The sequence below is a fragment of the Abramis brama genome (assembly GCF_963993115.1).
Source record: "Abramis brama genome assembly, chromosome: 6".
NCBI classification, from domain to species: Eukaryota; Metazoa; Chordata; class Actinopteri; order Cypriniformes; family Leuciscidae; genus Abramis; species Abramis brama.
In genome coordinates this window covers 19,784,130-19,807,483 of record NC_139968.1, presented here as the reverse complement: position 1 = coordinate 19,807,483, position 23,354 = coordinate 19,784,130, and the positions used below count along the sequence as shown (strand labels likewise).

At 37.6% G+C, this 23,354-nt stretch overlaps 1 protein-coding gene across 1 annotated transcript in view; it reads right to left on the bottom strand.

The window, feature by feature from the left end:
* lingo3a (leucine rich repeat and Ig domain containing 3a) overlaps positions 1–20,193 on the bottom strand; it is a 38,263-nt gene extending 18,070 nt beyond the window's left edge. Inside the window, exons 1-5 of the mRNA XM_084117564.1 lie at positions 20,022–20,193; positions 17,463–17,557; positions 14,639–14,725; positions 9,544–9,749; positions 8,912–9,213 (exon numbers count right to left, since the gene is read on the bottom strand). The gene's annotated coding sequence lies outside the window, so the exon portion shown is untranslated. The remainder of the gene's footprint in view (positions 1–8,911; positions 9,214–9,543; positions 9,750–14,638; positions 14,726–17,462; positions 17,558–20,021) is intronic.
* Between the last annotated feature and the right edge of the window lie 3,161 nt (positions 20,194–23,354).

Below are 23,354 nucleotides of genomic sequence, written 5' to 3'. Positions count from 1 at the left end.
CAAAAACGTGCACTTTGAAACCTGTTTTCAAAAGTTCGCGTTTTCAGGCCCCCAAAATGGCATTGTCGTGTAAATGAACTGCCAAAATGCATAAAGTTTTCCATTTTTAGTTGAAAACTGTGTCATATAAATGGCCCCTTAGTTCAACAAACACCTCTTGTTTTTACCTTATTTTATCACAAGAACAGTGATGAATATTTTTGGGAAACTGCTCTCAGGGCAATTATACGGCATGACAGAACCAGCTTTGGGGAAAGATGGGAAGATAGAGGGGATTGGGGGAGCATTTGACTCAATAGGAACTTGCCGGGTGCTCCCTTTTTACTCCCCTAAGAGCTCAAGCTTCCCCTTTTTGCTGTCACCATATAAATCCAGTGGGTGGGAGCACCGTCTATGCCCCGGCGCTCGTGGGGAATTAGCGCTGAGCCACTGCAAAGGACTGACAATCCTAAGGCCTCTTTGAGAACAGGCTTAAGAGGGGAGAGAGGAAGGAGGATGAAATGAGATATGAAGAACGAAGAAAGTACTGAGAAAATCCAGCGCTCGGTACTTTTTTCCAGCAAGCTCTGCAAATTCAAAAGAACTGCAGATCTTTTTTCACTATTTCTAAGTATGACACTTATTGTAAGGACATTATCTAATGAGAAAAATTTGTCAAATGCTGAATAATTTGTTATATCTTCAAATGTAAATAATTATGGCTGTTACTCATCAAATCACATACAAAAGTAGTTGTGAAGAGTGTACAAGATACAATAAACACACTACTTGAATACAGTGCAAATCATTTTTTGTTCGAAACTGATTTTATTTTCAATCATAGTACTAGTTATTAATTTCAGATTCAAGTTTTTAGAGCTAATTAAGTTTATAACTTCACATTAGCTCCATATTTGAGTACACTCATCTCTGAGACAGTGAATACTTATCTAATTTAACTAATCCTTCAGTAGCTAGGCCTAGAATAAAAGTAAATAGGCCTATATATAATATTGGATAACAGAATTAAAAAAAGAAAGAGAAACTCAATACCTGGGCATTTCGTTCCCATTGTGTATATCATGGGAATATATAAGTCCTGCTTAATTTATCATCTCAGTAACATTCTATGTTGCAAAAAAACAATATTTCTATACATTTATATTTATATATTATTATTAAGTTTACAGTATGTAAATGATACAATTATTCTTAAATTATTATAAATCATTATTAAAATATTAATATTATAATTGCATCATTAAATGGTCAACAAGGTCTAATTTAAGCAAAAAAATATTTTGCTATATAAGTGTACATATTTTATTTAATGTTATTATATTTTCAGTATTATAGTAATCAGACATTCTATTGAAAATAATATGAAAATAATCACATTGCAAATTATATTAATATTCCAGAAAAAGCTGATTATAATAATAAATAATGTCCTGTTTTCTCTTTGAATTTATTAGATTAACACAATGGATTTCCCTAATCAAACAGATCTCCCAATTAAATATAAATTTATTTAAATTTAAATTCTTAAACTCTTTCAGTGAAAGCAGTCAGCAAACTGCGCCGCTGACCTTACCTGAGAAATGATGTGCGTGTCACAAAAAAAGATGGATTACCCAATTACAATATTGCTTCCTTTCATGCGTGACAGTTTTGAGCTTTGACAGTGTTGCAATTTTACATTACCCCTGATCGAAGACAGACAGTGAAGAACCTGACTGTGTCCTTGACAAATGTCCTTTCAGACAAACTCCACAATGACAATCTGAAACCAGTCACATCAAAAACACTAGTCAAAGATCGACACAACAATAAAGCCAAGCTAGTGTGAGAGGAAAACATCTAAACATTCAAAGAAAGAAACACAATAAATTAACACTGAGAATAAATTAGCTATATTTTGTGAAATAAGGTAAAATTGAGAATAGTTATATTTTAAAGAAGGTCAAAATAATGAAAATAAGGAGTAATATTTTGAGAAGTAGTTATATTTTGTGAACAAGTCACAATTATGAAATAAAGTAGTAAAGTGGAAAATATGAGAATAAAAGAGCAATATTTTGAGAAAAGAGTCATATTTTGAGAAGAAAGTGAAAATTATGAGAATAAATTAGTAATATTTTGAGAAAAGTAGCAAAATTGAGGATAAAATGAAATTCATGAAAATGAAGGAGTAATATTTGGAGGATAGAAATATATTTGAAGAAAAGTCAAAATTATGAAAATAAACTAGTAATAATTTCTGAATAAAGTGAAAATTTATGAGAAAAGGAGTAATAATTTGAGAATAGAAATAATGTGAACAAAAGTCAAAATTATGAAAATAAAGTAGTAATATTTTGAAAAAGTAAAAATTGAGAATAAAGGAGTAATATTTTGAAAGTAAAAATTGAGATTAAAGGAGTAATATTTTGAGAAAAGTAGTAATATTTTGTAAACACGAAAAATTATGAAAATAGTCATTAAACAAAGTGGAAATTATGAGTAGTAATATTATGAGAATAATATTTTGTGAACAAGTCAAAATCATAAAATAGTAATATTTTGAGAATAAAGAGAAATATTATTAGAATAAAGCAGTAATATTTTGAGAAAAGTAGTCATATTTTGAGAATAAAGAGAAATATTATTAGAATAAAGCAGTAATATTTTGAGAAAAGTAGTCATATTTTGAGAATAAAGAGAAATATTATTAGAATAAAGCAGTCATATTTTGAGAAAAGTAGTCATATTTTGAGAATAAAGTGAAAATGATTGACAGCAATATTGAGAATAGTCAAAATTATGCAAGTTATTTAAAAAAGAAAAATCTAAATTATGAGAATGATAAAGAATAAAGATGTAGAATTACGAGATTCATTTAGTCAAATCAAATGAATGAACCGTCTACCACATTCCAATGTTACATAAAGAAAATCGAAACAATAAAAGAAAGAAACAGATGGAGACATGTACAAAGTGAGAATTTGTAGTTGCAAGAATTTGCTGCCACATGTGGCTTTATGATCACTATGTGTTTTCCATTATAGCTGAATAATTCATCAATGCCTGGCAACAAGCTTGAGATGTTCAAGCTTGCCTGTACTTTCTATTTTAAGTCACATGAGAAATTCATGGCAGGGCCTCTGAAGTCCCATCAGCACTGTCTATTCTGACTTCAGCCATGCCTAGATGGATGCATTGACATGGGGGTCATTATATTGCCTCCTCGAGACCCTGCGAGCATCCGAACGACACGCACACGCAGGAAGTCAAGTGTACGGAGGGTGTCACACCGAAAAGATAAGCTCCGCCCACCTTGGATGCTGTTGCTCGGGTCAGACAAGCTTTACAGAGCATCCAGTAGGAATGAACCAGAGCTCTGCAGGCATCCCGTCCATCACCGACAAACAAAATCAATTACCTTTAGTCGTTCTTTCTACATCATTCATCCATTTGACAACTAGTAAAATGATATCTGGCAAACTCTCTACAGAGCGGGTCCATTTCCACAATGCACAAGAGAATGTTTTTTGGACGCCGCCCCAGTGCCGCTTGCTGAACGCCAGCATGAAGACACCCTGATATGCTGTGTAAACAAACTCTCTTGCTGATTCCACTTTGCTGTGTAGAATCGGAGCGTCATTACAAAACACATCTGATGAAATGATCCAGGTCTTCCTGACAGCTACCGCAGGGGACGGGAAGCAAAAGGGTGTGGGGTTTAAACCGATCTCTCTCACCATCTGTCGCCATATTGTCAAGGACGATCCAATAAAGGAACGTGAACAATTAAACCATCCTCGGGGAACCGGCTGTTTTGCTCACGATCGACATCAAAGCCTCTTCAAGTCTGAAAGTTTCTGGAACAACTATGGCACAGTTTCGTCTACAGAATAAATCGAAAAGATCAACCACGGCTTGTTTACACAGAGGAGACAGGCAGTGAATCTTCAAAAAAAAAAACTGGGACGAAAAAATATGAAATACTACTAAATACTTGATGAAACAGTGTGCAAACTGTTCATGTTTCTAAAGTACACTGTAAAAAGTGATCAGTTGACTTGACATAAAGTGAGAAAACCCATTGCCTTAAAATGATCAAGTAATAAACTTCATGCATAATTGAAAAATTTAAGTTATGTGAACTTGACAATTCCACATAACTTAATTTTTTCAATTACGCATCATTTTTTTTACTTAATTTTAAGGCAACAGGTTTCCTCGCTTTAAGTCAAGTCAACTGATCACTTTTACAGTGTAGAATTGTCCAACAGCTAAACCAGCAGAAAAGTTTCAAAGAGAGGCAAATTTTATTTAAAATAAAATTGTAATAAAAAACTAACCCTCCCACCACGCAACGTTACGAGGGAAAAAAAAGCTGTAACGTTGTTGAGAATAAAATCTCAATGTTTTGAGAAAAAACATCAATGTTTTGAGAAAAAACATCAATGTTTGGAAAACAAAGTAATAAATTATCAATATTTTGTGAGTAAAGTCAACATTGAGAATAAAGTGGCAATATTTTGTGAATAAAGTTAAAATTAAGATAATACTTTTTTATTATTTTTTGAGAATAATCAAAATAGATTAAAGTGGAAATTATGAGTCATATTTGGAGAATAGTAATATTTTGAAAATAAAGTGAATGTTATGGGATTGACAGCAATATTTTGAGAAAAAAAAAGGTCAAATTTAGGAAAAACTCATTTTGAAAAACTAGCAATACGATAACGATATTCAAAATTATGTAAATAAAGTAGTTATTTTCCAAAATGGAAAATAAAGACGTAGCATTACAATAGTAACCACTTAATTCCCTATTAAATTTCTAATTTAACCTCACAATGCTACGACTTCATTCTTGAGAATGTCATAAACGTATTGCTGTTTCAGTTGCTTTCGACTCAGATATCATGTAAGAGTTAAAAAAAAAAAAAAAGTTACACAAAAAGAAAAAGAAAAAAAGAAAACGAAGGCACTACAAATTCACTCCCTGTCATTATCGCACTCATTCCTCCAGCGAATGGATATGAATTATGTTGAAGTGACAGCAGGCTAAACGGCTTTCTCTGCTTCCGTCTCAGCCAGTAAAATTGGCTGATGAAATGAGTCACGACTTTAATGCAGAACAGAGGGGAGATAGAAGTCTTTAAATTGATACTATGAGTCTCATGCGTGGAAATGAGCGGAATACAGTTATTAGACTCTACACATCATTACCCTTCATGACACCGAGCTCCGGGTTGTCTGGCAGAAACTTTGAGGCGCCGCGTTCAAAACGTGGCCTTAATATGTCATCGCTCGGGATTTATCAGATACGGCCAATTGTAGAGCGCAATGAATAATTGATTAAACGTCAACATCGAAGCGGTCAGGAAACATCTATTAATGCCATCTAACGTGAGATATCAGCCTCTTGTGTAACCTGTGGTTGGACTTCCAAACCAGAGAGGCTATATTGGGGAATAACATTTTAAAAATTAATCAACCTCCATCTGCCAGCAACCGATGAGTGGAAATTAAGAGGACGGCTTATCGAATACCGTCCCATCAAATCAATCTCATCTTGATAGAAGACGACAAACAGCTTTAGGGCTTGTTTGATGCGTAGGTTGTTAATTCAATTACATAATTAAAGAGCTGGCAGAAATAAAAGGCCCAATGCAGGGCGACACCGAAGACATGCAACCTGAGCCTCACCCCGAACATTAGAAAGTAGCCAAGGACAGTGAAAAGGTAATTCTAGTTCATGACTGAGCAGAGGAAAAGCGCTACACGCCATCCTCCGAACCCCGTGGAAGAAATTCGGATGTCAAGGGGTTGGAAGAATCAGTCATGTTAAAAGAGAAGATATCGGGGAAAGCATTATGTGAGTCACATTTCCCCACATTGCGATTAAGCGGCACAGGCTGACCTGCCTCAAGCAATAACAGCAACAAAAAAGGGACAATTACAGTAAGTGCTGCCAGTACAAAGTGAACCAGGGACTCTTGTGTACCATGTAAATACCATAACACATGAATTTAGCACTATAGTAGGCCTACTTTCTTCTGTGGAACACAAAAGGAGATATTTAAAGAACTGAACTGCTCTTTTCAATGCAGTTATAATTAGTAGCCTTTGGCCCATACGACTAATGCTCTCTAAGCCTTCAGAAGCCATATAACTCATTTTTTGTTAACAATCTTGACATCTGCCCTCGCTTTCCTCAGCACAAATCAGACAATGTTAGCCTACTACTGTCAATTAGTCCACACTAAAAAAAAATGCTGGGTTGTTTCAACCCATGTTTAGGTCAAATATGGACAAACCCCACCAGTGGTTTAAATTAACGGTTAATTCATTTTCTTTTGTGCTCCTCAGAAAAAAATAAAATCATACATATCTGGAACAACATGAGTGGGAAATGGTGAACTAATCTTTTAATCAGGAGACTCACATGCAGTGATCTTTGAACAGAAATTTATATGCAAACCATAACATACTCATGTGCGCTGCATGTAAAAAATGTTGTTGTACTCCATCGGGAGCCTCAGATATGCAAAATAAAGCCTTGTTCCAAAGCAATGAATAAAACATTAATGATTGACTCAAAACTGCTTTGTCCCCTTTTCATGATTTTTTAAAGTGTCCAATTACTGTACTTTGACTTGAAGGAAGCCCAGTCCTGCGATGATACAGAGGGATCTGAAGCTCATTAAATGTGATACCAAAGAAACTCAGCAGCAGTTTACAAGGGCTCAATGGAGAACACAAGGACTGGAAAAATAACATGAATGCGGAGTATGTGCAGTATTAAAGTCCCCATGAAATCAAAATGGACCCCTCTTACTTTTTTTACGGAATAATGCAGTATTTATTTTAAATGATTTATCCGTGCACATCATTATTTTTTTTAAACTCATGTGCCCTCGTAATTTTGAATCCAAATCACTTTTTGCAGTAACATCTCTTCTCTTATGACGTGTTTACTGGTGTGAGGGCGCCTTACATTTTTTCTTGTTCGAGAAGCCGTTTCACTCGGATATACGTCACAATAGAGAAGAAAAGACGATTGCAACTTGGACAGGAATGTGATTATTCCTTCCCAGCTGCAAGCCTGATCTATATTGTCTGAACTGATCCGAACACAACAGCCGCAATGTATTTTCCTCCTCCTCTTCCACTGCCCACACGCAGAGTAATCCTCTCTGCTCATCATGCTTTCATCAGGAGACAGAGCTTGTCACTTACAGTAAGAGGGGGCTGAATCACCCGAGTTCAATAATGCCCTCAACACCATCAATGCCAAAATGAAATTACCTCACACATTTTATTGCCATCAAAGTTTGTGTTCAATATGGTTTTGATGTTTAAGCTTTGAGCAGGGACACTATAATGGAAATATGATGCCTGAATAGTGACATTCCAACAGACGAGTTCTCAAAATGAGAATAAAGTCACTTGGTACTTTCAAGTCATGTGGTAGAGATGGCATTTACTATTTACAAATGTCGTAATTTCATAATAATAGTAATTTTCTTTAAGCCAAGAGTTTCCCAGTTGGGGACATGCCGTGAGAAAAAAATGGATGCGAAGTTGATGGTAAAGGCCCTTGCACACTGAGCGCGAAATTCGCGTCCGAAATTTTCGCACGTTAAAAAATAAATACAACCTCACGTTATGTCAATCACACTTGCACACTGCCTCCGAAACTTTCGTCCGTCAAAAAAAAAAATCGGATCGGGTTCGATTTTCTGCGTTTTTCGCATCCGTAACAAGCATTTGAATGGTGTTTTGACAGTTTAGAGCCACAGAATGACGTATACGAAAAAACGCATGCGAAAATTTCGGATTCAGTGTGCAAGGTTTGTTGAAATGTATGAAATTATTAATTTTTTCCCCTAATATATTATAATATTGTACAATTACAATAGAAATATATAATGATTCAGATTACAGAACCTTCCTAAATTGAATAAAGCACCTGATGCGCGATCTTTATTTATCATTTAAAAAGTCTTGCTGTATTTTTCGCCATCTTGCACTGACAAAAGTGAATTGAACGCACCTGACATCATGAGGTCAAAGTACCACGAGAGCGATTTGAAAGTATGCAGAGTAGGGACGCATGGTATATCGGCCACCATATCGGTATCAGCCGACATGTTAATTTCTAATGTCATCGGGCCAGATAAGAAAATTTGGCCGATATATTAAAACTGATAAATAATGGATTACTTCCGTCAGCTGAGACACATTATAATTGTGTGCTTGGGACGTGGCTTTTAAATAGTGAGACTTTTGTTTTTGTAATCAGGCTCTCAAAAATTATATAAAAATTTGGATTTAGATTTATCGGCCAATATATCGGTTATCAGCTTTCAAATATAAAGAATTATCGTTTTGTTTTTTTTCTCATTTTGCTGCCCTGCGACTCGCGACACGTTCTGTGTGAATCAGCTCTTGTGGTGTTTTCTGTCCTTTTTGAACAGAAGTGGTCACTATAAACGGAAAAGTGCTACATACTATCTCTTTAAGACATCTTGTTATACCGTTCCATAACTAAGCATAACTAAGTAAATATCATTTTTGGATGAACTATCCCTTTAAAACCACCTTGAAGGGGACGTCCAAAGAAGACAGAGCAGGCGTATTTAAATGATGAGGCTTGTTATTTGCATGCACGAACACCACAGAGGTAATTAAGCTGGGTGCAGGCTGAATTGTTTCATTAGACATAAATGGTTTTGAAGCTCCTGAAGCAATAGCAACTGATTTAAATGAAAAATACGGTATCCGCCGGGTCCTTGTGAACCCAGTGGCAAAGATGACAAGTTACAGGTCTGACTTCCCCGATAAGCCCCATATATTTAAGCCCTAATAACAGGTGGGACACTGCCAATTTGCCACACTAAACGTCCCCTTTCATGGAGAAGATGAAAGTGCTCACCCAGAACTTGACAGGTTGTAGGTCCACATCAGCCAGCCCTGTCAGCTCGGTGTACGCGTCTATCCTCGGTTTCGGCTGTCCCTCTCAGCTTCGGCGTGTGGGCTGTGCACAGCTGCTCGGGTTGAGTCGCACAATTAAGCTTGCAGATGCTCCTGACTGCAGCATCAGATTCCAAGATCCCAACAGGATCTTCCCTCTTCTCTCCACTGGATCGTTCTTTTGTCTTCTACTGTTGCCAGCCGGTAGTCATGAGGTTCTCTGTACACATTGCTCCAGTGACAGGAGGGATGATGTGTGGCTTTCTGCACAAGTGTGTGAAAAGAGAAAAGAGAGAGTGTGTGTGAGTGTATCAGGCAGGATGTGAAACGGTGAGATGTGAGAGAGCCTGCCTCATTCTACTCTCCACTACGGCTGTATGGCTTCAAAACTCACACTGCCAGCAAACTGATCGCTAAGGGACCGTCTCGAAAGTGCAGACTAACTGAAAACAAACAAGAGCAATTAAATAGAAACAGATCCACATGCCGTCCCTCTGGGTGATACCTAAAGGACTCAGTGGCTCTTGCAAAAAGTGAACGGTGAATTGACTCTTCTGCACTGGCTTGTTGTGTTTGTAATATTTTCATACTCACCCTTGACTTCACAACTCAGTCCCTCACCGAAAGCTCCCCATGTCCACAAGGGCTTGAATACTCAAGCAAAGACCAACAGCTGGAATCGTATAATTGTAGCAGACATGTGACCCTCTTAATGCGCAATCCTTTTATATTTTGTCCAGTTTTCAGTTTTTTTTCATCTGTTTACCTCCGGAGACCCCTCAGCAGGAGGTTAGTGAATGCTGAGAGAAAAACAAACAAACAAAAAAAAATAGAGAGAGAGATATTATTTTTTTTCATTGTTTTGGAGTAGCTTATGGAAGACTATATAAAAAAAATGTAATAAAAAAAATATCATGCTTATATAACTAATTTTTTTCTTCAAATTTTCTAAATTATGAAGTACAACAATATAATTTTGAGATAAGTCAAATGATATGATATACGTCATAAGTCATAATTATGCCAGTCATAACTACAATTAAAAAATAATTGTTATGTCATAAATGACTTCTTGATTTGTCATAATTGACTTCTCATAATTCATAATTTATGACAAGTCAAAATCGAGACAGTCATAATTAAGAAGTTTTTTAGTTATAGTTATTTAGTCGTAATTATTACTTTTTGTCAATTTCGACTTGTCATAATTATTTTATATAATTATTCCATACTTAAGAGGTTGTCAATTATGATATACGTCGAAATTGAGATACTACATATAATTATGAGATAAGCATTTTTTTTATAGTTATGACTACCATAATTGTGACTTAATCAAATTATGATGTAGTATCATATTTTTTATGTTTATCTAAATTTGGACTTTTATCTCTTAAAGACAACTTTTTAATCTCATAATTTTGGCTTTTTTATGTCATTATAAGGATTTACCGAGGCATTTTTTATATGCTGGAAATGGGCGCTCACAGTAGTTAGCTACAAATAACTACACAGCTAAAGATATTTTCGATTTGCTCGCACCACCGCAGCTGCTCAAAATATTTTTATTGGTGAAGGAGTTAGGCATGCACTGGACTATAACTGTGAGAGGCCCTTCATCCCTGTTCTCTTCCTAGCTGTCCTAAAAAAGTTGCTGAAATGCTGAAAATAGTACACCAAAAGCAGGAGTATGTTTTTTTTAACGACGGATATGTGCATCCATGCATGCTTCAGCCATGTTCGTTAAAAACGAACAACTTTTAAATGTAAATAATCCAACTTAAAATTATTTTTAGGATAGCTTATTTTAAAGTTGTACACAACTATTTAAAAGTTTTAGGGATGCACGATATATCAGACACCATAACGGTATCGGCCGATATATGTTCCTTTTAAATGTTATCGTTATCGGCTTGATAAGGAAATTTGGCCGATAAATAATGGATTATTTCCTTCAGATGAGACACACGCACTGTTCACCATGATGGTTTTGAATTGCTTGAAATATGATAATACTTATATACTACTTGAAATACTTATAATGAGACTTGTTTTTGTAATCAGGCTCTCAAAAATTATATGAACTTACAGTGAGGAAAATAAGTATTTGAACACCCTGCTATTTTGCAAGTTCTCCCACTTAGAAATCATGGAGGGGAATTGTCATCGTAGGTGCATGTCCACTGTGAGAGACATAATCTAAAAAAAAAAATCCAGAAATCACAATGTATGATTTTTTAACTATTTATTTGTATGATACAGCTGCAAATAAGTATTTGAACACCTGAGAAAATCAATGTTAATATTTGGTACAGTAGCCTTTGTTTGCAATTACAGAGGTCAAACGTTTCCTGTAGTTTTTCACCAGGTTTGCACACACTGCAGGAGGGATTTTGGCCCACTCCTCCGCACAGATGTTCTCTAGATCAGTCAGGCTTCTGGGCTGTCGCTGAGAAACACGGAGTTTGAGCTCCCTCCAAAGATTCTCTATTGGGTTTAGGTCTGGAGACTGGCTAGGCCACGCCAGAACCTTGATATGCTTCTTACAGAGCCACTCCTTGGTTATCCTGGCTGTGTGCTTCGGGTCATTGTCATGTTGGAAGACCCAGCCTCGACCCATCTTCAATGCTCTAACTGAGGGAAGGAGGTTGTTCCCCAAAATCTCGCAATACATGGCCCCGGTCATCCTCTCCTTAATACAGTGCAGTCGCCCTGTCCCATGTGCAGAAAAACACCCCCAAAGCATGATGCTACCACCCCCATGCGTCACAGTAGGGATGGTGTTCTTGGGATGGTACTCATCATTCTTCTTCCTCCAAACACGTTTAGTGGAATTATGACCAAAAAGTTCTATTTTGGTCTCATCTGACCACATGACTTTCTCCCATGACTCCTCTGGATCATCCAAATGGTCATTGGCAAACTTAAGACGGGCCTTGACATGTGCTGGTTTAAGCAGGGGAACCTTCCGTGCCATGCATGATTTCAAACCATGACGTCTTAGTGTATTACCAACAGTAACCTTGGAAACGGTGGTCCCAGCTCTTTTCAGGTCATTGACCAGCTCCTCCCGTGTAGTTCTGGGCTGATTTCTCACCTTTCTTAGGATCATTGAGACCCCACGAGTTGAGATCTTGCATGGAGCCCCAGTCCGAGGGAGATTGACAGTCATGTTTAGCTTCTTCCATTTTCTAATGATTGCTCCAACAGTGGACCTTTTTTCACCAAGCTGCTTGGCAATTTCCCCGTAGCCCTTTCCAGCCTTGTGGAGGTGTACAATTTTGTCTCTAGTGTCTTTGGACAGCTCTTTGGTCTTGGCCATGTTAGTAGTTGGATTCTTACTGATTGTATGGGGTGGACAGGTGTCTTTATGCAGCTAACGACCTCAAACAGGTGCATCTAATTTAGGATAATAAATGGAGTGGAGGTGGACATTTTAAAGGCAGACTAAAAGGTCTTTGAGGGTCAGAATTCTAGCTGATAGACAGGTGTTCAAATACTTATTTGCAGCTGTTTCATACAAATAAATTGTTAAAAAATCATATATTGTGATTTCTGGATTTTATTTTTAGATTATGTCTCTCACAGTGGGCATGCACCTACGATGACAATTTCAGACCCCTCCATGATTTCTAAGTGGGAGAACTTGCAAAATAGCAGGGTGTTCAAATACTTATTTTCCTCACTGTAGATTTATCTGTCAATATATCGGTTTTTGGCTTTTAAATCCAAAGAATTTGGATCAGATTCCAAGATTCCAGTACTTTGTTTTTTTAATAAATTAATACTTTTATTTAGCAAGGATGCATTAAACTGATTAAGTGTTATAATGTTACAAAAGATTTGTATTTCATCTATATGCTGTTTTTATTGTATTTTTGATCAAATAAATGCAGACCTGGTTAGCATAAGTGACTTCTTTCAAAAACATTTTCCAAAACACCTTACTGACCCTCGACTACATAACTAAATCTTAATCAGTGTCTATCCAGAATTCTGCATTGAGACACCTTGGAATGTTGAATCCAAAGAATTTGGCACCTTCTCTAAAAACCACCAAGATAACAATACACACATTGCAATGCTGTCTCTGCTCCTAATGGCCTCAGCCAGCCTTAGATGTGGGTGTTTGAAACGCACTTCAACACCCTCACACAACTCTGCTTGAGCTTTAAACCTTTAAGATGGCTTTGTTTGAGTGGCAGCTGTGAAAAATGGTTAGAGAACAGTGAAGAGACAGGGGAATTCTGGGGCAGCAGAAGAAAAACATCCTTTGTCTTCTTTTTCAAGAAAAAAAAAAAAAGACTGACAGACCTTTCCGAGATCTGGAAGTGCCTGAGTGCGTCACACTTTATTTGAAGCAACAAACCCTGGTGGAAGTGGCAAAAGGCCACCTGAAGGTGTTTGAGCTTCGTCCGGTGAGACCATCTGCATTACTGAAAACAGTCAGAACAGCCCGCAAGCAATATAAACTTATGATAGGGACACTGGATGTGGCGAAGGCAAGGGTCTTCCCATGGCACTTGAAGGAGGTCACCTTGACGCGTGTGTGTTTTCCCTCCGGGTGCTAAACCCTGTTAAAATGCTTTCAAGGTGGCAACAGAACATTGCGAAGCTGAGTAACATTAGCACATTTTCCAGCCTGTCAGGATGCTAATCGTGTGCAATGCTAGATGGCTTGTTGCATATGGTGGCCATTGTGTTGGGTAATCTGAGTCACTAGGGAGCTAACTGTGTGTTAATTAACCTTAATTATAAAGAGATAATGTAGTTCCAGTCAGAAGTTATCCAGTAAGTATCGTTTAAAAAAACAAAAAACAAAAAAAACAGATACCTTTAGCAACAAAAAAATGAGGTAAAGAGTTAGCTTGTTAGCATGTAGCTTGTTACTGTATGAGGCTATGGGCTACCATTTTGCAGGCGACTGAAAAATTTCGTTAAGTTAGTAAAATAAAAAATTGCCTATTTCTAGTAAGCTACTTCGTAAAACTGATTACACTTGTTGGAGGCTAACTAGCCAGTTTGCTAGTACCACAGGAAGTTATGCAACATTAAAAAAAAACTATATTTTGTTACTAGAAGAGCTATGTGAACTGGCATGCCATTGAAAAATTTGTAGCAAAACTACTTGGCAGTTTCCAGTAAAGTTGGAAGGCTAACTAACCTGTTTGCTACTACCACGAGGAATTGTGAAACAATAAATATTGCAATTACTAAGTTAGGCCTATATTGTGCTTAATTAAATTTAAAGTAGAACTGCAAATACATTTTTAGGACTCGGCTTGCTAGCAAGTAGTTTGTTACTGGAAGAGCTACACTGTCTCGTAAACAACTGTTTTGCTTGCTACACTGAAAAATGTAGTTAAGTCACTAGTTGGAGGCTAACTAGCCAGTTCCTGTGGTACTACTACTAAAGGAAGTTGTCTAGCATTTCATGTTTTAACATGCCATATTTAGGCAGAGATGCATTACACAATAATACAAAGTGACATGCTGCCGTGAAATCACCATGAAGCAGAGAGGCAGAAGTGACTCAAATTTTCGATGTCACTCAGAAATTTTAATGCCTCAAGTTGACCACGCTGAACTTAGGGCATTCTTCTCTTTTAGCAGTAAATGACATTGCCAGAGTAGGACCTAATTTGCAACCTTTGTGTGTGTGTGTGTGAGGAGTTTGTATGAGACAGACCAGACCAAGCCGCAGCCGCCTCCAGAGGCAGTCGTGATTGAAGTCATGCAGAGCATAGCTGAAGTCTCACCGGGTCCAAATGGGTCCCTACAGAGAGGAGGGGGGGTGGGGGGGGAAGCCAGAAAGCCAGAGGGCATCCTAATGAGAGAGAACAACCAATGCCATTTCCAGAATTCATTTCAGAAAAATGTGATGTGATGTGATATATATATATATATATATATATATATATATATATATATATGGTTACATTTTATTTTGATAGTCCACTTTAGATATTCTACTAACTATAAGTAACTTTTCAACTACATGTGAACTAAATGTCAACTAAATGAGTAGTAGTAGACTGTCAGTAGACTGTTATGGTAAGGTGTTAGGGTTCGGAGAACAAGCTAACTTGTAGTTGCCAAGTTACTTATAGTCTGTCGAATATCTGTTGGGAGACCAACACAATAAAGGGTTAGCAGATATTAAGCAGACAGTCTACTAATACTCTAATTACAGTTAGTTGACATGTAGCTCCAAAGTTACTTATAGTTAGCAGAATGTCTAAAGTGGACTATCGAAATATATATATACACAAACATGCCAACCAAACAATGAAATATGCATTCAATTTAATTTCTTTGTAATTTCTGGTTATTAATTAGGGCTGTCAAACGATTAATCGTGATTAATCGCATCCAAAATAAACGTTTGTGTTTACATAATTTATGTCTGTGTACGGTGTAAGAAAAAATGATGTGGACGTTGAAGATCTCAAATCACCAAGATCACCGGCATCAGAATGAACCCAGAACATCCAAATCTTAAACCTTTTATCCTGTTCTTAATGTAAATTAAGTTGATCTTGTTACAACAGCTGTGGTCTGTATGTTAATGAAGTTGAGACACCCCATTGTCTGAGAAGGTTCTCTGTGTCCCACACCCAGTCCCATTCTACAATTGACTACCATTTGCTCAGGATGTGATCAACCCAAATGGTCAAGAAACAATAGAACTTGACTGCCTTAATCTCTATGATAATTAAGCCATTTTGGGGATGAGCTTATTCTAAAATATATTTAGGAGTGGAATCTGGGTCGAGGCAGACTACAATTTCTTACAACGGAGTATAATTATTTTCTATATATAAATACACACACATGCATATATATATTTAAGAAAATGTGTTATTTATATATAAAATATTTATATATAATATAAATTATATATAATATAAATATATATACACAGTATATACATGCAAATACTTCTTAAATATATACATGCATGTGTGTGTATTTATATGTAGAAAATAATTATACACCGTACACACACATTTATTATGTAAAAACAAATTTTTATTTTGGATGCGATCAATCGCGATTAATCGTTTGACAGCCCTATTATTAATATAAAGTTATGTTTATGATTACATTTATGATTAAATCATAGAAATCCCTGTTTTCTACCACAAAATTGTTTTAGTTTAATTTTAATTGTTTCACTCAATTAAATTCTGACTGACACCCAGACTGATAAGCATTCAATGTTTTTGCCCCAAAATATTTGCATTTACCTCATTTAATATTCACAGAGGGCTCTTGCATGAGGGGTTTAATGATGTCCATTGTCCACAAAGCCATGTGTATGTCTTTCATATCCAATATGCAAGGCTGCGGCGTTCTTGTTTACCATAAACACAGCACATATCATCCTCCCTTCTGAGAGCACAAAGATTGGAAACCATCCATTTATGCAACTACACGTATTTATATTTAAATATTCCCTTGAATATTCTGATTGGAGGAATTATATATACTGATTTATTATTCTAAAGGAGGTCAAGGACCAGGAGACTTGAGCTCATGAATTTCATGAGTGGGGAAATGAAGCCATGGTCATCCTTTTTTCTTTCTTTTTTTTAAATCCAATAAGCTACAAGTCATTGCAATTCTGGACTCAGCTGCTTTCTTATACAGCAGAAGAGATTGAGATGGGCTTTAATGTCGGGTTCGTGCAAGAGCATGTCCTCATGTGGTAACATAACTTGAAAAAAGACATCATACACAAGCCTGACACACTTTACTAATGCTGTGAAGTGGAAATAAGCTGACGGTGCAGATAAAAGCAGTGTTGGGAATCAGTCACGCACATTTGCGCTGATACCGCTGATGCAGCCAAACAACAGAAGACGAGAAAGAGCACGGAGAGCAACGGTAGCAAAATCTGTATGCGATGATCTGTTTAAAATGAATGAAGCACAGTAGAGCGACGCTACCTTGGAGGTTAATGCTGGCTCTGAGTCGCTACTTTCAAACAATGAATGCTATTTTCAGCTGGCACACAGAACTCCAGCCCCAGAGTTAACGAATATAAATAGACAACCAGCTTCTTCTGAAGTATGACATCACCTTTTGTTCCTCTGGACAGATCAAGACAACACAGCCATTTATATTCATTAGCCAAGTATCTGGTCCTGTACATACTAACTGCATGCTATAAGCTAAAAAAAATGCATGCTATGGGCTACAAGAGGATTATCCAGGGACATTTATAAGGAAGAGTAGTACTTGGGAACTTGGGAATTTTGAGAGCCTACAAAATATGAATTATTAGAAATTTGCCAATGCTATAGTTTTGGAGCCGAAACAGGAACTACAGCTGCTTTTATCCAAATGCATAGCAAGGCTGAATGAAAACCTTAAAGGTAAAGTGTATTTTCGACATCTAAATATGTTCTCATAATTGTATCCCAGTTTGATACACAGAGACAACTATTAAGTCAGTCATCTGTAGGTTAGTTCCCTCAAAAAGTGTAAAAAAAAAGTACCATACTGACCTGCTCGAAGCCACAGGATTGGCTCAACCAATGGCGTGAATTTGGGGGCATGACTGTCCATTAATCCGACCAATGGCTGATGAGTATGGAGATACCTGCATAGAAATAGTAGGAATTTTTACAATTTGGTGAAGCTAGCAGAATTCACCTGATCATTAGTTAGAAACAAGACAAAAAAAATTCTGTCCATATTTCAAAGAACACTTTAAGGAAATAAACACATATTTACATTCATTGTAGCCTTAATAGGTTGTCTTCATCTGAAAAGTCTTACGTTGCCCTGTGATTATTTGGTACCACAGATAACATTCAGCATGATGCTGGGACTCGACATTCTTTGGTTTCTTTTAACAGCACATCATTAAAGCCTTATACATCCTGGGGTTTCCAGAGCACATGACATGCCATCTCTCGGCAGTCAAGATGAATTAATGTCCTCTTGTTCACGCTCAAAAAACCCAAGCCGTTCCACAGAGACAGGACTTCTGGTTAATTCGGAGACTCACTTTGATGCCTTTTTGCAACACATTTTATTCTGGATGAATACATTAACCTAAATAAATGCTGATTTATAGACTAAGTGAGTACATGGACTAAGTTGTGGATATATGTCATCTGGACTGTCATGTTTATTTAAAGTTGCTACATGCACACCTGAGATAGGATATTTAATGATGTTCACCTGCAAAGATTGTGATCTAAATGGCATTCATCAGGTGATTCATCAAAGCATGTTCTCAAAAATAACAGCTTTTTTGGTCCTCTTTTGGGACCTAGAACAGCTAGCCATTATATATAAGATCCTTGACTGATCAAATAGATAGTGTGATATCATTAAATATTTGTGGTAATCAAAACAGCTTTTTTTAATTTGCACTATGCAACAGTAAGTTTTAATGATAAGCTATTAGCTTGCTAACGGAAGGTCAACTGAAAACACAAATGTTTGAGCATTAGCAGCTTCAGTAATATAACAGATTTTCTTTTAATGATGGTGTTTCAGTTTGTTGAGCTTTAGCAGTTAAGCAAAGTTCCTGAGTCATTCCCTTTTAAAAGCACAGTCAAAGAGTTAAATGAGTAGGCAAGCAATCTTGTTTGAGCTAATCAAAAGAGCTATTAACCAATTAGCACTATGCTAGGTTTGTATGGTAAGCCATTAGCTTAGCTGGGGGGGGGGATTACACATTAGCAGCTTCGGTAACACAACTGATAATTGTTTAATTAGCACGCTGCACTTTAAACATTAGCACAATGTAACCCTCTCGAGAAAATTAATCAGTTGCTACAACTTGTTACCAAAACACTTTTGAACATGTCTCAAGAAACCTGCTACGCCAAGTCTAGCTTGTTTTGAATGCAAGAATGCATACATTTAAATGCCTCCCTAACAATACGCCCGATGTAGGACAAAGTGAACCCAAAACTAGTCTAGTTGTACAACTCTTCCTTCCTTAAGTAGTAGATTTAAAAAATAAAAAAAAACAGTTTTGCTACATTCCTACTCCAAACACACTGAATGAATGGCTTGCTATCAGCAAGTGAATCTTGGGACTGCATACTAGCTGCAAGAGAAATGCGAGCAGTCACCGTGCATTGTGTGTGTGTGGGGGGGGGGGGACACCCTGCTGTCGGCTGCGTCTGTCTTTGTTTGTATCTTTGGGTTGGCCTGTGTTCGCCTCTGGGAATGTAATGAGCAATTCAGAACACAGCCAAGCATTCTGCCCCATGATACATGCCAGAGTAACGCTGGGAGGATAGCCAGAAAAAACGAAGCCATCGCTATTACAGCATCCAGACTACGGCAACAAGGTGCCATCGGCCAAAAGCGCCATGTGTTTCCGCAAGGGGCCGTCTGTCTGCTTCACGACTGGCTCATATTCTGTAATCAAGCTTTCGAGATGCTCTCGGTCCAACGTGACCACTCAAAATCCAGCTGTCTCATAAAAGAGTCCCTTGGGTGTGAGGAAATTGCAGTCTGCATTGCACAGTGTGGACCTTAACTGTGCTTCTTTTGTGCTGTTGTCTTCAGAGAGCATCTAACAAGGAAACTAATCTCTTAATCATGTTCCCAGTGGCACCGTGAGAGGTGCCGCATCGGTTCAAACGAAGACACACTGTGTAATATTTACAGAGGAGCTTGATGCTATCAGGGCAGGGAGGAACTGGCTGGCAAAAGTAAACATTATGAAAGAGGCCCCATTTCTTACCGTTTTTTCCCCTCGGTATCACAACGGAGTGAGTCAGTGCTGATGTATATGGTTTTGTTGAACTTTTTAAAATCTGAGTTGCAAGCAAAAGCACTTTCGAACGAGGCCTAGGGATTGTTAACGGGGTCAAACTGCATTTACACAGAACTTGATTACGCAGTCGGAGTGAACAGCAAAAGCCCGGGTAGACGGGAGTCTATACCTGTTGTGGTCATGGACCCCAATTTCTAGGCTGTCACAAATAAATAAATGGCGCTCTGGTGAAAAGCAGATAAGGCGGATGTGGTGCGCTGAACAGCAACACTGGGAAATGAGATGAACACCAGTGGTACAAAAGGAAACCCTAACTTACCTTGCAAGTGCACTTCTTAACAAGAGGACCATCTCAGCTGCCTAATAAACTGCAAAACATAGTATGGAAAAAGCAGAAAAGCATGTTTAAAAAGTACACAAACAACACCCGGGTGGGCCAACCGCATCTGAGATTCTCAAGTGCGCAACCAGCAGACACTCTGCAATGCCATAAAGCCACAGGAGCTAAGGAGATGACAGATTCTGAAAAAAGGGAGGAAAACTGTGAAACACTGTTGTGCAAGACCCAATCCTCCTTCCTCAAGCCAAGATGTTGCAAGCTAATCAAAATGTTTATTTGCATCCCTAATTATATATTATACAACACGTACTCTACCATGTTGTGTATGAATTTTAGAAGGGTAGAGCCTCAAATTAAACACTTCAAGTGTTCATTTTAGACTAGTTCATTTTAGAAGTGTGCCCCAATTTACATACTTATGTTTTATTCTATGGCATTTTGAACTAAAAAATATTGTGAGTAGTGTGTTCACAGTGAACATTCCAAAAATGCACTTTAAATACCCAGATGATGCACTTAATTAACCATAAAAACAAAGTGTGGAATGTTTATATGGAATGTGCAACTTTAACTTAATAGCGGTACATGGTGCTTCGTATATAGTGTGTGATTTCAGACACCACTGTTATTATTGCTAGCTAGCAGGCTAAGCTAACAAGGCATCAAACATGTGCATCTATCAAATCAGCACATACAATGAAAGGACTACGAAAGGCCCTGTCCCAAATGGCACACTTCATATGCACTTTTGGTCTTGTGGACTTACAATGGCTGCCGCGTGTCCGTTAAGTCCGTGAGACCGTAAGGTGTCCCATTTGTCATTTTAGGCCTCAGAAAGACCCCTTTGCGGTCAATATGCACCCTCGATGCGTACTTTTGCCGAGCCCACACTGATGCGGACTCCGCAGCACACTCCTTCCAGACAGTCAAAGCGGCATTACGTCACGAAAGTGCGGACTCGTAGGAAGACCGTGATTGCTTAGGGTGCCATTTGAGACAGGGCCAAAGTCCACGTGTGAAAATCAGCTGCATAGCCCAGCGAGTTATTGGATCTTAAAAACAAATCCATCAAAAAAAATGGCAGTGTGAAATTCACCATTCTTGAGTCAATAAGCAACACATTTATTTGGCTGTTGGAGCCCAGCAGGAACGTAATGAGATGGGAGGTTTTTGAAAAAGGGCCTAAGCAATTTCCTTCGCCTCCGTCCCTCATGATCCAGCAACATCAACAGGCCATCTCCCAATGTTTACTTACTGAATGATAGGATGATACACAATTGCAGTGAGCGCTGAAAGCAATCAGAGGGAACAATTGCCGTGGAGGAGTGTAATATCAGCTTATATAAAGAATGATACACCACAGCCTGTCCAAGAATAGCAATGGATTTATTGTTCTCCATACATTCATATCAGCACAGGCTTGAGGCACTAGCCTCCTGAAAGCTCAGACACAAAAAACGAGCTGTTAAATACCATATACCAAAGAAAATGAAACATTTTAAATCTAATATAAGTATATAGTATATAAATGTATTGTATTGGATTGTATTGGATTATTTAAGTTGCACATACTGGAGATTCATTCATGCTCATTGTGCAAAAGGGCTGTATAAAAGCTTTAAAAAACGAGCACATCTGAGTCACTCAGAGTCGAAATGTTCTGATTTCATTAACATAAACAAGACAGTGGAGCCGTACACATTTCCCGTTGAAAGCTATTCTGCATCTGCCATACAGCTGTTCATTTTTATGCAGATGGAAAGGGCAGCGGTGAGTCTAATGTGGCTATTTACGTGGACTGAAGAGAGGCCACACAAAAGCCTCCTACGCTGTATGCAGATTCAGACAGAGAAGAGCCTGCCGTGGGTGGCTTAATGGCATGAACATGTTCAGAACAATTGAAATGCATGGTTAGGCATGTATGATTCTTCAACACGTTTTCTAAAAGAGTTTTGTTCAGACTGACACTACATCTCTTTCAGACCAACATTCAAGTAAACACTATATATATAAAACATTAAATATAATAAAGTTACAAAAATAAGCACGGCTATTTTGTAAAGCCTCCAGCCAACAATTATTTTATTTTTTATTTTTTACCTCAGGCTCATGTACTGCTTCCGCCGTCCTGCTGGGAGGATCCAGCCCACGGCACTTACATAAGGCGGTCGCTGGAGTCTGGACACGGTATGATTCATGGACACAATGTGACTGGCGGAACCACGAACCGACTGCGGAGACAAAGGGTTATTATGTTTATTTTAAGGAACAGTTCATCCAAAAATGAGAATGTTACTCACTCTCACGTTGTTCATAACTGACTTTCTTGTATCCATGAAATACAAAAGGAGAATTTTTGCAGAATGTCAAGGCTGCTCTTTTCCGGGCTTTTAAGCTTCAAAAACGATGCAAAAGTAAACTTCTGGGTGAGCTATTCTTTAAAGGGACAGTTCAAAGTCATTTTTATCACACTCATGTTGTTCCAAACCTTCATTACTTTCTTTATTCTGCGGAACACAAAAGAAGACATTTTGAAGAATGTTTCAGTTGTTTTTGTCCATTCAATTAAAGTCAAATGACAATTGACAATGACATTGTCAAAATATCTTCTTTTGTATTCTAGAATCTTAATTTTAATGCAGGTTTGAGTAAAATTACAGAACTTTTGTTTTTTTTAGGTAAACAATCCTTTTAACTCTTTCCCCACAAAGGGAAAAAAAGAAAAAAAATTGCCAGCCAGCGCAAACATTTTTGATAATTTTCACAAAACTTTCAATGGCCCCCAGAATATTTCGTTATATAAATATTGGAACATACAATATATTAAAAGAAAGGACAGAGCCTATGCTTTTAATCAGACAAACAAAACAGTATGCATTATTTTTGTTATCAACTTGAATATGGGTAGGTTTAATTTAAAAAAGCAACATTTTGAACAAAAAGCTGAGAAAATCGCGTTTTTGTCAAAGACTACACCCGGAAAAAATAGATGGAGATTAAATCCATCAACACCCCCAAAGCTTCACAATCCTAGCTCGTCCTGGGTCGACATTCGTTCGGTAACATTAGGCAGTTCTGATTCACATGCGGTTTAATGTTGATGATCGCGTTATTTTACATGTGGGTAAGAAATGCTTCTATAGAGAATGAGAATGTGACGTCACGCATTTCACTCCGCGTTGCATTCCGGGAGGGCGCCGCCATATTAGGTGGTTACGCTATCCGTCGCCATGGTTACTTCGACAGTGGGACAGAGAGAAAAAGCGTCAGAGAGAGAAAGAGCAGCTTGATGTTCGTTGGCATTTTTGCGAT